We start from the raw sequence: 17570 nt of genomic DNA on the forward strand, positions 1-17570 counted from the left end.
AGAAGTCTCTTGAGGATACACTTCATCAATATATGCAAACCATGAATGAATTATGAGCACGAAGTTGAATATCTTAAAAAAAGGGGAATTTTTGGTAAAACCTCAGCCTAATCCTCAAGAATACCAACAGCAACAAATATATAATGTTTCTCTTGAGGCAGCGGAGGCCGTTATTATTTCGAGAAGAGGAAAAGAAGTTTCCCAACCTGAGATGCTCATCGACAGACAAACAGTTGTCCCAGCACCTGAAGTTACAACTAAGACAGATAAAACCCAAGAAAAATCAGAGGAAGCAAGCCTAGAAGTGAAGAAGTCAGTTAATGAGGAGATCGAGACTAATAAGGAGTACCAACCTGTGGTACCTTATTCTCATAGATTGGCAACCGTGGAACCGTCTCTCCTGACTGGAGTAAATATCAAGGAGTGCAATGCTGAAACAAATCTCCGCAGTGGTAAGGTGACTAGTACACTAGATAGGGAGGTTAAGCAGAATTGTAACAACCTCAAATTCCTTAGTATAAAATGTAACATAATAAATAGAAAAGTCAACCCGAACCTGTGGGTAACGGGGACACCTGTTAATCACAGCGGAAACCTAAGTAGCAGTAAATATAAAATCTCATTCATCCAACCACAAAACATAATACCAAAGTTTACTACATCATCAAAATACTGTATTTTATATAACTTCCAAAACATCAAAATAACTCTAGGATCATACAACAAAATCTTGTGATCCTAGATCAAAGCTTACTCTTCTAGCAGGGAAGCTCAACTCACTCAACGGCGGCCACGACCTTCCAGTCTCTTAGGGTCTCCTAAAAAATTAATTAGGTTCAGGGGTGAGACACATCTCAGTAAGGGAAAAAAAATTAAATACAGCTGTGCGACAACATGAACATTTAATGCAATTATACATATACGTTACATTTCATATATCTGAAAACATTCATCATATCGTACTGAATAATTGTATGCTTTCATATTTTTTAGTAAATCATATCATACATAAAACGTCTGTTATAACTAATAATACTAAAAACATACTCAGCATGAATAGCTAGCTAATGTCATGTATTACGCCCTATGATGGGTTGTGCAGCCCGAAGGCAGGACCCGACAATGGCTGGCCGACCACTGCCGAGTCAAAAATGTCGGTAAGTACGATGGGCCCACCACACCCTGGTCCGAGCTGCTAGGTGGACGTTCACACTCTACTAAAAGCCACATCGACTATCCATCTCCCACCCCCTCGTGGGATGGTTAGCACTAATCTGATCAAAAACATCTGATCTATAAGCTACGGTACCGTGCTCCTGAACTGAACTAAACTAACATCTGGGTTCTAATAACATATAATACGTGATAATATAGCATCTTTCATAATTTCATCAATACGGCCTCGCGCCGAACATTTCATAAATACGGCCTCGTGCCGATTGTCTCATAAGTACAGCCTCGCGCTAAAATCATACATAAATACGGCCTCGCACCGAAATCATTTCGTATACATATATATATCACTCTGAAAATAATCAATTTGTTATATATTTTCAACATCATAATGTACTATATTCTTTCATAATTTCTCAAAACATATTCCATTCGTATCATTGTCATATCATGATATTCTTCCATGTAAAATAATATTCATGTCACACATTTGCTGTATAAAACCATACATTGCATTCTAAAGTCATCGTTTCTGGCATCTCATACATATATATACATTTCAACATAGTAGCAGTATTTTTCTCAAACGTGCATTTCTTCTGTAATCTACAAATATAATACATGCTTTTCAAAAAATAAATTTTCTCATAACTAATAATAATTTACATGAAAATAACTGCTTTAATTTATTCCCTTACCAGGCTACTGAGAAAGCCCCTAAAACATCCTGGTCTAACCCCCATAGGATTTCCTAATCAATACCCTGAAAATGAAAACTCCTAGTATTAAACTTCAGTATTTTCGCGTGTATATCATTTCCTATAACTACCTCAAGACTAGATTTGGTTTAAAAAGTCGTGATTACGTGTCAAAACTGCGTAATTGGGCATCTTAACCTAAATGTCCAAAATTGTCCAATATTTTAATAAAGTATCAAAATCATCATTCTTGAACTTTATTGCACTATTTATGAAGTTTTGGTAATTTTTTGTTGCAGGAAAAATCTCGGAAACCAAAACTGACACCTGTTTGTATTTTATGCATAACTTTTCTATATAAGCTCCGATCGAGACGATTCAAATTTCTAGAGAAAGAGGAAAGAATTATCTAAAACTTTTATGTTTTGAGTTTTGCAAGAAACGGGCTTTAAAAGAGTCAGATTTGCGATGAATAGAGAATGAAAAAATATAACAATTCGGGTCGGGTCTCTTATCCGGGTCGTGGGTTAGGGCAAGCCTCCTCCCTTATTTATTCTTTCTTTTTCCCCTGTTCTGGGTGTGCCCTACGCACCACTCTTCTCCCTTCTCTCCCTATCTCTTCTCTTTCTCCCTTGTGTTTTCTTTCTCTCTTGCTCTCTCCCTCTTTGTTGCTTTCTTTTCCTTTTATCCTCTTAGCTCCCTACTCAGTCTCCCTCCTCGATCTCCTTCTTCCCAAGTCTCCCTCAACTTTCCCTCATTCCTCTGCAACCACTCTTGCACAACCGAGCAACTCTCCCACGACCAGCATACCATCCAGCCACTGTGAGCACCAGAAGCTGAGCCGTCCTCTGCTCCTCCTCTCTGCTAGCAGATCCTGCAGTAGAACTACCTCCAACCACCACCCGAGGAGTACCAGAAGTCTTCCTCTGTAGCCTCTGCAACCGAGCCTCCGGAAGCAGCAGCTTCTTCCAACCACCAGAGCAGACCACACCAGATCAACAGCATCCCAGAGAGCCTTTGCAGCAGCTCCCTTCTTCCCCAACAGCAGCTGCCACGGCCAGTTCCTCCAATCTGCCAGTACCCGAAAGTTTTCCTACACAGCAGATCCCGGAGTAGCATCAGCAGCAGCTGCATCTGCTGCCATGGCTGAGCTATCATGCTCTCTCTCTCTCTTCTTTATTCTTTTCTTCTCTTTTTTTTGCTTCAATTGCAACAAAATATTTCTTTTCTCTTCTTTAGTTGCTTATTAGAATCTTGAAAGATTGTTTGAATGGGTGTTAAGTTATTTTAATTTGTTTTAGTGGAGTTTAATATTTATTTATTTATGTTTCTTTTAATTAATGTTATTATTAGATTGGATGGATTTAATTTAACTCCTTTTATTTATTTATTATTCCTTTAGTCCCTTTTATTTATGTTTTTGTTGTGTTTTATTCTCATTTAGGTCAATTGATAGTTAAACTTTGGTTCGAGTTCTTGGTTTGTATTAAAGTTTTAGTCTTTTATTCTGTGTTTGAATTTTGTCTGTGTTTCCATTACGTGCTTTAATTCCATGATCAATGTTACCATTTTTAATTAGCGCGTGTTTTGATGCTTCCTTAGGTAGATTAGAGTTTCCATTCTTACTCTTTAAATTGAAGCATGCTAGTTTTAGGACTTTAATTTAAGTTTTTGTTTAAGTCTCCAAAATTTTGAAAAACGCCAAATCTGAACTGAGTTCAGTACCCTTTTTGTTTTTGATTGGATGAACGTAAAATTTGAGATTAAAACGCATTCCCTGAGGAGACGATCTAGCCCTTGGGCTTAATATTACACGACAGAACTACTATACTTGGGATAGCTTTCGAGCTGCTCATTTTTTGAGTGAGTCAAGTCTTACCTCAACTCAGGGATGATTTCCAACTTGCTTTCACCAACGATCCGCTCCGGCAGATTTGGAGAGAACTTCCATAGGAGCGTCGTGATGGCTTCAGATTGTCGAACCGGGGGAAATCCAGCCCAAAATCGAAGAGAGCGAGAGAGAGAAAATCGAAGGGAGGAGAGAGAAGGTGAGAGATTGCTTAGTTTGGAAGTTAAACTTTGGATTTTTAGTATTTATAGGACTAGATTCGTCGACGAGCCATGTCATCTCATCGACGAGTCCTTCAGTAATTTCGTCGACAAAACCCATTCCTCGTCGACAAAATTCAATCGGCTCAAAAACCTCTCTCGGTATTTCCTCATCAACGAAATTTGGCTTCTTCGACGTGGCTCTCTTATGTCCTCGTCGACGAATCCCCTGTGTTCTTCGACAAGTCCTCTGATAATTTCTCTTCCTCTTTATTATTTTAAATACCATTTTTATTCGAGTTGTCACATTCTCCCCTCCTTATAAAATTTCGTCCTTGAAATTTACTATTTATATAATTCATCATCCCTTATTAGGAAAAATGGTCTACTTATTTTATTACTTACCCTCACTTATGGCGGAGGAATACCGTGGTTACATTTCAAGTTCTAGGAGATTACATATACCAAAAGAAAATCCCCCCCCCCTCCCCAAAACTTAAATACCGCTTACTAACTAAAGCATTACATGTACCTGCAAAAGAAAACTACACATTTACTTACATTTTCTAATTACATTTAAACTTCTTGGAATAACTTTGGGTATTTCTGTCTGATTTTCTCCTCGAGTTCCCAAGAAGCCTCTTCTACTGCATGATTCCTCCATAGAACCTTTACCAGAGGAATTTTCTTATTACGTAATTCCCGTTCCTTTCGATCTAGAATCTGCATTGGTACCTCCTCGTAGACTAGCGAGTCACTGAGCTCTAACTCACTATAGCTGATAATTTGAGAAGGATCTGAGACGTATTTCCTTAACATAGATACGTGGAATACATCATGTATCCTGGATAGTGTAGGTGGCAAAGCTAGCCTGTAGGCCACCAGCCCCACTTTCTCTAAAATCTCAAACGGACCGATGAATCTAGTGCTAAGTTTCCCTTCTTTTCGAATCTCATAACTACTTTCAATGGAGCTATATTCAGAAACACATTATCACCAGCATTGAATTCCAAATTCCTGCAGCGATTATCATTATAACTTTTCTATAGGCTCTAAGCTGCACTGATTCTTTCCCTAATGAGTCGAACTTTATCATACGCCTGTTGTACCAGCTCTGACCCCACAACTTGCTGCTCACCCATCTCATCCCAATACAAAGGAGATCGATATCTCCTATCGTACAAAGCCTCAAACGGTGTCATGACAATACTAGACTGATAACTGTTATTATACGCAAACTCCACCAGTGGCATGAACTAAGTCTAGCTACCCCCAAAATATAATACACATGCACGGAGCATATCTTCTAGTATCTATATCGTACTCTCAGTCTATCCGTCTGACTAAGGATGAAATGTCTTGCTAAACGATAACTGAGACCCCAGAGCCTCCTACAAGCTCCTCCAAAATCGTGATGTGAATCGCGAGTCTCAATCTGACACAATAGATACAGGCACCCCATGAGAACGAACTATCTCCTGGACGTAAATCTTTGCCAATCGGTTAAGGGAATAGCTAATCGTGATAGGGAGAAAATAGGCAATTTTAGTCAACCGGTCTACTATCATCCAAATCGCATTCTGACCATATGATATAAACGGCAGCCCTGAAACGAAGTCCATGGATATATGATCCCACTTCCACTCTGGGATAAATAGCGGCTGCAACTGGCCTGGCGGCCTCTGGTGCTCAGCTTTTACCTGCTAGCACATCAAGCACTGGGCTACATATTCGGAAATCTCCCTCTTCATACCGCTCCACTAGTAAAACTCTTGCAAATCCCTGTACATTTTCGTACTACCGGGATGAACCGTATACAAGGATCTGTGAGCCTCACCTAAAATAGTCTTTCTGATGTCAGCATCAGCAGGAACACATAATCTGGAACGGAACCGCAATGCTCCGTCATCTGAAATGTAGAATTCCTCTCCTTGACCACTCTGCACTCTGTCCATTACCTCTACCAATTCTAGATCTTCTTTCTGGGCGGCTTTAATTCTTTCCTATAAAGTAGGCTGTACCACTAGGCTGGCGATACATACTGGAGTATTAGTCTCTACCAACTCTATACTGAGTCTCTCCAGATCGACAATAATCGGATGCTGGATCTCCATAGCTGCTAACACTGGGCTCGCTGTCTTCCTGCTCAACGCATCAGCTACCACATTTGCTTTCCCTGGGTGGTAATTGATAATACAATCAAAATTTTTAATTAACTCTAACTACCTTCTCTGCTTCATATTCAATTCCTTCTGGGTGAAGAAATACTTTAAGCTCTTGTGGTCAGAGAAAATCTCGCACTGCTTACCGTACAAATAATGCCTCCAAATTTTCAATGCATGTACCACTGCAGCCAATTCAAGATCATGGGTAGGGTAGTTCTTTTCATTCTTTCAACTGTCTAGATGCATACGCCACTACCCTGCCATGCTACATCAATACACAGCCAAGTCCTTTCAAGGACGCATCACTGTAGATAGTATAACCCTCACCCCCTGACGGGATGACTAATACTGGCGTTGTGACTAACCTTTGCTTCAGTTCCTGAAAACTTTGCTCACAGCTATCGTCCCATTCAAATCTGGAATTTTTCCTAATCAGTCGGGTCAAAGGTCCTGATAAAGCTGAGAACCCCTCAACGAAACGACGGTAATAACTAGCTAACCCCAAGAAACTCCTGATCTCCTAGACATTCCTCGGTCTAGCCCAATTCACTACCGCCTCAATCTTACTGGGATCTACAGAAATTTCGTCTCCTGAGATAACGTGCCCCAAAAACACAACTTTCTCGAGCCAGAATTCACATTTACTGAATTTTGCATAGAGCTTCTTCTCCCTAAGCATCTACAAAACTTGCCTCAAATGTATCTCATGCTCCTTAAAGCTCCTCGAATAGACCAGTACATCATCAATAAAAATAACCACAAACTGATCTAAAAATGGATGGAAGATTCGATTCATCAAATCCATAAATATCGTAGGAGCATTCGTCAGACCAAATGGCATAACAAGAAACTCATAATGCCCATACCTGGTCCTAAAAGCCGTCTTTGATACATCTTCTGCTCTCACCTTTACCTAATGGTAGCCTGACCTGAGGTCGATCTTAGAATACACACGTGTACCCTGGAGCTGATCAAACAAATCATCGATATGGGGTAGAGGATACTTGTTCTTGATTGTCACTTTATTAATCTCTATGTAATCTATACACATCCTCATAGACCCGTCCTTCTTCTTCACAAATAGCACTGGAGCTCCCCACGAAGATACACTGGGTCGTATGAAACCCTTATCAAGTAAATCCTGCAACTGATCTTTCAGTTCTACCAACTCTACTGGTGTCATTTGGTACGGTGCTTCAGAGATTGGCGCTATACCTGGAAGTAGATCAATAGGAAAATCTACTTCACGATCAGGTGGTAAACCTATTCATCTGGAAACGCATCCGTAAATTCTTTCACCACAGGTGTATTGATAAGTTTCAATTCATTTTCTGACATTTCCTTCACAAAAGCCATGAATCCCAGATAGCCATCCTGGAGCAGTATCCTTGTTTGAACAGCTGAGACCATCTAAGGTAAAGATTGCACTCGTGACCCTGTAAATCAGAATTCTAGTTTCCCTGGAGGTCTGAATATCACTTCTCTAGCACAACAATCTATAATCGTAGAATTAACTGATAGCCAATCCATGCCAAAGATGATGTCAAACCCGTGCATATCCAACACCACCAAATCAGCAGATAAAATCTTCACCTGAACATCAACTAGACAACCACGGAGCACCCTACTACATCTCACCGCTGACCCGATCGGTGTAGCCACTAACAGTTTAACATCTAAATTTTGCATTTTCGCCCCACATAATTTAACACACCCCAAGGACACAAACGAATATGTGGCACCAGAATCAAAAAGTGCAATAACTTTAAATGAAAACAAATTAACCGTACCTGTCACCACGTTCCCGACCATCTCAGGATTGCCCGGTGTCAAAGCGAAAACCCTAGCTGGGGCCATGTTCCTCTACTGGCCTCCACGTGGGCCTGGTAGCCTCCTCGAGTAGGTCTAGGAGTAGGAGCAGCACCAGTCTATGTCAGACACTCCCTCATTATATGTCTTGGCTCCCCGCATCTGTAGTAGACACCTCGCCCAACACGACACTCCCCCAGGTGTCTCTTCCCACAAGATGGGCAAGCTGGAGATGGCTGCACACCATGGAAATCGAGATTCCCGGTAACCTGTCTCCGGTCTCTATAATAGCCACCTTTCTTCCATGAACCATGTCCAATCTCCTGCTAGGAACCAAAAGGTATGGATCTCTTCTTCTGTCTCTACTCCTCAGCCTCCAACCGATCACCAATTTCTTCCATAGTGGCTCAGTCAACCAGTTCGGCGAAGTCCTACAACTTCAGTATCAATACCTGCTTGTATATTTATATCCTTAGGCCTCTTTCAAACTATCATACCTTCTTTACCTCATCTGGAATGATATACGGAGCGAAGCGAGATAGCTCTATGAACGTCCCCGCGTACTGCTGCACTGACAGCTGTCCCTACTTCAAATTCAGGAACTGCTCAATCTTAGCCTCCCTGGACGAGGCTGGAAAATACCTATCGAAGAATATTTCTTTAAACAACTCCCACGTCATCGCCACAGGTATAGTCCTCTGCTGCTCTAATAATCTCACCGTCGACCACCATCTCTCGGCTTCTCCAGTCATTTTATATGTGGCAAATAGTACCTTTTGCTCCTCCGAACACTGCAGTACTACAAACACTTTCTCTATCTCTTGCACCCAGTTTTCAGCAACTGTAGGATCTATCCCTTCTGAGAAAGCCGAAGGACTCATCTTGATAAACTTCTAATCAAGATACCGTGGCTTGCCGATGGACCACCCTATTCCTTCGAACTCCTGGCAATTTCTGTCATAACCTGCTGTGCAATGCTGCGTAAGACGGCATCCAAATCACTACCCGCAGCACCTGAGAGTCCAGCACCTCCCACTAGCGTGGGCACTACTACCACCAGGGTCCATCTTGAAAAACAAATAACTTAACTCAGAATCCCTTCACTACATATATCCCTCAACCAATATAGTATTTATTCCCAAATTAGTTCATCTCTCCTAATCTTAATTCAAGGTTCAATCCTGCAACCTAGATACCCAACTCAATGATAGTTTACAATGACTTTCCTAAAATTGTCACCCCAGGAAAATCACACAAACCACCACGGAAGTCCTGCATCCAGACTACAAAACCAGACCTAAAATTCCCTTATCCTATACTCTAGTATTATTACTGCTGCACTCTAGAGTCTACAGAACCTAGCATCCTAGGCTCTTATACCAAACTGTAATGACCTCAAATTCCTTAATATAAAATGTAACATAATAAATAGAAAAGTCAACCCGAACCCGTGGGTAATGAGGACACCTATCAATCACAGCGGAAACCTAAGCACCGGTAAATATAAAATCTCATTCATCCAACCATAAAACATAATACCAAAGTTTACTACATCATCAAAATACTGTATTTTACACAACTTCCAAAACATCAAAATAACTCTAGGATCATACAAAAAAATTTCCTTATCCTAGATCAAAGCTTACCCTTCTATCAGGGAAGCTTAACTCACTCAACGGCGACCACGACCCACTGGCCTTTAGGGTCTCCTGAAAAATTAATTACGTTCGGGGGTGAGACACATCTCAGTAAGGGAAAATAAACTAAATACAGCTGTGTGGCTACATAAACATTTAATGCAATTATATATATACATTACATTTCATATATCTGAAAACATTCATCATATCGTACTGAATAATTGTATGCTTTCATATTTTCTAGTAAATCATATCGTACATAAAATGTCTGTTATAACTAATAATATAGAAAACATACCCAGGATGAATAGTTAGCTAATGTCATATTTTACCCCCCATAACGGGTTGTGCAGCCCGAAGGTGAAACCCGACAATGGCTAGTCGACCACTGCCGAGTCAAAAATGTTTGTAAGTACGATAGGCCCTCCATACCCTAGTCCAGACTGCCAGGTGGACGTCCACACTCTACTGAAAGCCACATCAACTATCCATCTCCCACCCACTCGTGGGGTGGTTAGCACTAATCTGATCATAAACATCAAATCTATAAGCTACGGTACCGTGCTCCTGAACTGAACTAAACTAACATTCGGGTTCTGATAACATATAATATGTGATAATATAGCATCTTTCATAATTTCATAAATACGGCCTCGCGCCGAACATTTCATAAATACGACCTCATGCCGATCGTCTCATAAATACAGTCTCGCGCCGAAATCATACATAAATATGGCCTCGCGTCGAAATTGTAAATACGACCTCGCGTCGAAATCATTTCGTATACATATATGTATCATTCTAAAAATAATCAATTTATCATCTATTTTCAACATCATAATGTATTGTATTCTTTCATAATTTCTCAAAACATATTCCATTCGTATCATTGTCATATCATGATATTCTTCCATGTAAAATAATATTCATGCCACACATTTGTTGTATAAAACCATACATTGCATTCTAAAATTATCGTTTCTGGCATCTCATACATATATATACATTTTAATATAGTAGCAGTATTTTTCTCAAACATGCATTTCTTTCGTAATCTACAGATATAATACATGCTTTCCAGAAAATAACTTTTCTCATAAATAATAACAATTTGCATGAAAATAACTGCTTTAATTTATTCCCTTACCTGGCTACTGAGAAAGCCCCTAAAATATCCTGGTCTAACCCCCGTAGGATTTTCAGATCAATACCCTGAAAATGAAAACTCCTAGTATTAAATTTCAGTATTTTCGTGTGTATATCATTTCCTATAACTATCGCAAGACCAAATTTGGTTTAAAAAGTCTTACCTCAACTCAGGGATGATTTCCAACTTGCTTTCACCAACGATTCGCTCCAGCAGATTTGGAGATAACTTCCACAGGAGCGTCGTGGTGGCTTCAGATTGTCGAACCGGCGGAAATCCGGCCCAAAATCGAAGAGAGAGAGAGAAAAAAAAAAAACTGAAGGGAGGAGAGAGAAGGTGAGAGATTGCTTAGTTTGGAAGTTAAACTTCGGATTTTTAGTATTTATAGGACTGGATTCGTCGATGAGCCACGTTATCTCGTCGACGAGTCCTTCAGTAATTTCGTCGACGAAACCCACTCCTTGTCGACGAAATTCAATCGGCTCAAAAACCTCTCTCGGTATTTCCTCGTCGACGAAATTTGGCTTGGTCGACGAGGCCCTCTTATGTCCTCGTCGACGAATCCCCTGTGTTCATCGACGAGTCATCTGATAATTTATCTTCCTCTTTATTATTTTAAATACCATTTTTATTCGGGTTGTCACAAGAATAGTAAGAGCTTAAATTTGAAGAAACCATGTAAAAATTCTAATTTTGATGTTTCTGAAGAACCGAAGGTAACTGTTCCGAGAATTTTTCCTCAGAGACTGGTTCTTAAAGAATTGAATTTCCTGGACAATATACTAAATAAAGATCCTTTCTTGTTAAAAGAAGGAAGGCGATCTACACATGTTTTGTTTGGTATCTTAGAACACATTGATTTATTTGAGACTAACTTTCGTGTAGGTGACAGGACTGATTCATTGTGGCGACTCAAATTTGGAGACTTGCTAGTTCAATTTATAGACCTGCACCTACCAGATGAAATTCCTCCTGAGCCTCCACCAGACATACTATGATGTTTTTTTTTCCCTTGTTTTTCATTTTGTTTTATTTTATCTTATTTTAGTTTATTAGCAAGTACATTTTCCCTTAGTTTTAGTTTTTACTTTCCTTTACTTCTCTACCCAGGTGCGCTTCTACTTTCCTCAGTATCATTCTTTTGCTTCTCCTTTCAATCATTAAGGACAATGCTACATTTTAGTTTTGGGGGGGGGGGGGGGGGGGCGAGCATTTGTATGTGATATTGTGTGCTATTGTGTGCTTCCATGTGATAGAATTTCAATGTAAAAATTTCATGTGATGTTTGCATGTTAGTTAGGTCCACCTTTTGGAAAATATTGTTATTGAGCTCAGAGCATGCTAAATTCCTCATTTGTGAACGTTACATGCCAATTTTTTTTTTTTTTTTTTGTAGGATACGAAACATGTAGGATCTAGTGCAATCAAAGTTTGAATCAAAAGAGAGCTTTATCCATTTCATGTAGTTGTAACTAAGAGAAGGGTGTTGAAGTCTTGCTACACACACTACACAGGTTAAAAGACTTAGAAAGACTACCTTAGACCATTTCTGGTTGATATACACTTCATTTGTTTGCGACTCTAATAAACCATATCCTAATGGCTTAGAAAGAAAGAGAAAAGAAAAAATCTTGAAGCAAATGAAAACAAGAAACAAGTCAGGGATCAGTTGCAAAAAGAAAAAGGAAAAAAAAAAGGGAATAAAAAAAGGGGAACAATTGTGTAGTGGAAAGGGCTACCTATTATCAGGGTCCTAACTAATCAAAAAAGTGGGTACCTTGTAGTAGTGTGACCTACTACCGAGGTCCTAACTAATCAACAAAGTAGGTGTCTTTTAAAGTGTAACAGTGTGAAAGTCGCCAGTATAATGGTTTTGAATTAGAGTAAGACCGTGCGGTTGTTTCAGACTAATTGATTGTGTTTGAAACTGTTAATGTTTGCTGGTGGTTAATCTTGGAATTCTTATCCTCTCTTGTACACGTGAGCTTTGTTACACTCCATCACCTTGGTTGTTTTACTAAATGGTGTATAAATCTTTCAGTTGAGACGTAACTTGAATTAATCTATGTCCTGTGTTCCAAAACTCATTAAGCATATTTCATGGCATGTAATTTTCATAAGTATTGAAATTTTAGTGTTTCTCCCCCGGTTTGATTGCATTGTTATTTGCTAGGGACTAGCAAAACGTTAGTTGGAGGGTGTGATTACGCGCTTAAATTGCATAATTAGGTGTTTTAATTCATGCATTACGAATTATATTTTTAATTAAATGCCTAATTAATCTCAATAAATTAACATTGTGTCCTATTTATAATATTTGGGTTTTATTGAGTAATTTATGAATTTTTGGTGTTTTTTATCGTTGGGCAATTATTGGAAGCAGAAATCGACACTACTTCGTATTCTAGCCGTAACTTTCTCGTTCGAGCTCCAATCGAGATGATTCAAAAATTTGGGGAAATCAAAGGAAATTATCTACGAATTTTGTGTTTCAAACTTTGAGAGATATGAGCTTTAAGATGGTTGAAATCGTACTTGTTCGCTAAGGGGCAGAAACTTAAAATGGAAGGAACAAATAAAGAAAAAAGATAAAATAAACTTGATTTGACCCAGCCATGCAACCGCGACCATTCCTTTTACGCTGGCAGCAGCTGGAGTAAAGCAAAAAAGAAACAATAGTTGGGGAGCCCATGCGTGAGCAAGGACACTAAAAGCAAGCCCATAAGTGAGAACCAAAATTGGAATTGAAAAAAAGAAGGGAGCAGGCTTTTAAGATGTTGGGCTGAGTTGTGTGTGTACATGTTGGAGCCCATGGGGCATGCAAATGTGTCTTTGAAGTGGCTGAAGCCAATATGGAATTAAAAAAAAAAGAGTAGGGCTGGGTCTTTGATGTGACCCGGCCATGCAAGCTAACAATGGGCAACCTGTGTGTGTGTAAGGAGTGCTTGGAAGCTAGGAGAGTGTGTGTGTGCTGGAGGGCCTTTCTAAAATGCAAATAAAGGGGCTGGCTGTGTATACAATGCTAAGGGAGGTGTGCTGGTAGCAGCTGGAGTAGGTGGCTAGGTGGGAAATGAAAAGTAAAAGAAAAAGAAAGGGATGCTAGGGTCAAAAAGCAAGGGGCTAGGGTTGCTTTGGGGTTTTTTTTTTTTTTTTTAGGAGGCAATATAGGGTTTTTGGGGGAAGTGTTGTTGTGTGTGGGGGGTCTCCTGTTGGAGCTACGTCGCACATAGCTGGTGGAGAAGCTCCTCACGACCAACCAATCTCCATCTCCATTTCTCTTCTCCTCTCTTCTCTCTCTCCCTCTCTCATTCTCTCTCTTGTCTTTATTATTATTTACTTGTATTTTGTTATGTTAATGTCATTTTAAATTCATTGTTGGAACTTACTGTATTATTTTAGTTTAATGTCTTAAAATACCTTGTTGGAACTTGTTGTTTATTGATTTACTTTAATTTCATATTGATTATCTATTTTTAATTTCAGTTTATTTGAGACTCTTAATTATTATTGTGATTTATTAGGTTGTTTTCCATTTAAGTAGTTAAGATATTGAGTTTATTTTTGTTCAAGTTTATTGTTGGGTTGAATTTAATTTCTGTTCACATTATTGATGGAACTATTGTCTCCATGTGAAGTTGATGTCGGGATAATTAGTGTGTTTGTTCGGGTTAAGATAATTAGTGATGTTGGGATAATTTCTATTCACATTTTTGGTTTGAGATAATTAGTGTGTTTGTTTGTTTCAGTGTAGTTCTTCACTTTAACGTTACTTTAATGATTGTTTAAGTTTAGTAACTTCCTTGAGTTATTTCTATTGAGAGTTTAGTCATTTTCATTTAAAGTTAGTGTCAAGACTGAATGATTGGTCTGTCATTAGTGTGTTGAAATTAAATATTTGTTTGAGTTAATTGAAGTCTTCGCTTTGATTTTATTATTTGAATGTGTATTTAGTGAGTTGTCTGTTGATTTTGTGTGCTTTAGGTTCATAGTTTAGATGTTGTTTGTTTCAATTCCGTCATAAATATTTCAAAACCTCAAAGATTTCAAATATGAACCATGTTCAGTAAAATTGTTTTCTTATCTTCTTTTTCCTATTTTGTGCTAGTTTAAAACTAATTTGCATTCCCCATTGACATGATCTGGCCTATTTGGGCTAATTATTACACGACGTAGCTCCTATACTTGGGATAGCCCTAGTGCTACTCATTTTTAAAAGTGAGTCACCTTGGTATGTCTACCGGCAAAATTATGGTAATGATCATAGCCAGGACCGGTGAGGTAGATGCCGGAGGAAGTGATGGCTCAGTGGCAAGCTATGCACTACCGAGCTCCTCAATAGGCTACATGGGGGATTGGGCCTCACCCACATTGGCAGCTGGTGATGGGAACTCAGTCAGAATGGACTCCTTTTCCTCCTCGCCAGAAGACTCAATCTCAATCATAATCACCGAGCTTGGCAGTGAAGTGGCATGAGAAGGGGGAGATGGTCGGATAGGGGAATAAGCTACTGGAGAGGACGAAGGCTAAACTGGTGCGGGTTATGTAGATGAAGAATGGGTCTCTTATGCAACAATGGGAGAAGTGGGGGCCAGAGGTACTAAGGGTCCAGGGGTTGTGGGAGCAGCTGCTACACTCTTGAATGGAAACATCGCTAAGGCAACCGAGAAGCAAACTATGAGTGTTTCAATGATCATTCTAAAACCCTGGTTAATTGCCTCCCTACTCTCCGCCCTCTTGTGGTGTAGTTCGGCCCAAAATATCTCGAATTCATGGTGCAGGCAACCCACATCATCACCTGCCTAAGGCATAGAGGGGGATGTCGGCAGATGAGATGCCGCTGCAGAAGGTGTGGCCTCAGAGGGTGTTGCTACTATCGTGGAGGGTGCATTTGTCGTCCTCCTCTTCTTCTTTGGTGTTCAGCGAGGAGGTGGCACTAGTGATCGTGCAGGGTCATTCTTGGGGTCATAATAGAAATCTAAGACATTAAACTATTGACCCTAAAACTCCCTCAAAAGGTGCACATCTGTTAACCTTTTGTCGAGACATGGCCACCAACTGCAGGCTCTGGCGCCATGTTAAATCAGTGGTGACCTCGTTAATGGGAATATGCATATCTGGGTCACCTAAGTTGATCTTCAGACACATCAACATTGCCATGATAATCTGTGCGTATGGAATAAGCAGCCTCTTTGGCTCCCGTACAGTCTGCCCTCACATAGGCCTTGGCGCTGATCTCTTCAACTTTGGGTGCTTCACGTTCCTAACTTAGAAATTGATCATTTCGTCCTGTATCAGCTGAGGAATGTCCACCTTCATATTTTTGTGCACAGCATAAAGAGCCTATAGGTTGATACCATGCCGCTCAGAATGGTGGCCTGAAGCGCAGATGTTACGCTAGAGAATCAGATCCCAGAGAAGCAGGTAGTTTGGTACCCTGCTCAACGCTGTGCACGTGCCTCGTTCCATATTACCTCCATCTTAGTATTGACTGTGGAACATCTGCCTGATGATATGGTGAACATATAAAGAGTCAAGTACTTCTGATGGCATGGTGTCGACCTTCGGATGGGCCCATGCCCTATCAATCAAGGCGGGGGTGAGCTCAATCCCCATGCCCTGAACTACAGTCGTCCAGATTGTTGGTCTTACAAGGCTTAAAATCTTGTTATTATGTTTTGATGCTAACAAACAAGTGGAATTTAACATATTTGTATGAGTAATGTTATTTCAGGGCTCACATATGAGAAAGCAAGGTCAAAGTTCTCAAAAGGATCAAATGAAGCTTAAATGAGTCAATGCATGGACTTAAAGATGATACATTAAACCTTGAAGAATATGAGGACATGAATGAGTTGTTGAAAGCCAAGGAATATTAAAGTCAAAAGAGGCAAAGAAAGGCAAAGTGAGAAAGCTCAAAGAATATGAAAGCTTGAAGAAAAGATGGACTCAATCCAAAGACAAAGCATGAAGACTCAAGAACCTAGAGTGTTAGATGTCTTAGAAGTCTCATGTAAGTGCTTTATTGTTTAAAATATCGTTTGAAATATTTTGAAGCTCTAAGGTTAACTTCTTGGACCTAGATACCTTTTAATATACTTGGAAAATAATTTTATAAGGTCAAAAATTATTTTAAAAAGGTTAGAATCATTTTTGGAATGAAAAGCACCAAAAAGAGTTTTTCCGAATGCTGTCAGTTTTTATACATCCGCATTGAGGTGAATTTTTATCTATCAAAATCTCTTTATTTTAAAATGTGTTCAACATGAAAGTTGTAGTATTTTCTCTTAGATTTCTTTTGACATTAAGAACACTTTATTTAGTGTTATACAGAAAAGTTATGGCCAAAACACTGAAGTGGGGTCACTGCTGTCAGACATCTAAATACTGTTCACAGAAGGCACTTCAGTTGTCTGAACAGCACACAGAACCACCTCAGATGTTTGAAATCATCACTTCAGATGTCTGAAGATTTTCTAAAAAAAAATAATGAGGCAGTAGCTGTTCAGACGTCTAAACCCGGCACTTCAGACATCTAAACTTGACACCTCAAACGTCTGAACTCTACTTCAAACATCTAACCCTGTCTCTAGTTCATTTTTTTAAGGGGTTTCAGGAACTTCAGATGACTGAACTTGAATATTCAGACATCTGAGCACTGTTCAATGGGAAAATTTTTTAAATTCTAATATTTTAAAATATAGTCGTTTGAGCTCCAAACTTTCTAAAAATTTGGGAAACTCTCTAAGGAAACTTTTGCAACATGAAAACAAGTTTGAAAGCCTATAAATACATGATTTTACAAATCAAAATACATCCAAGAATTGAAAAATCTATTTTGAGAAGCTGAAAGCACTCTTATTCGTACAAGTTCTCTTACTCACTCATTGGA

This window comes from Malania oleifera, chromosome 4 (genome assembly GCF_029873635.1).
Source record: "Malania oleifera isolate guangnan ecotype guangnan chromosome 4, ASM2987363v1, whole genome shotgun sequence".
Taxonomy (NCBI): Eukaryota; Viridiplantae; Streptophyta; class Magnoliopsida; order Santalales; family Ximeniaceae; genus Malania; species Malania oleifera.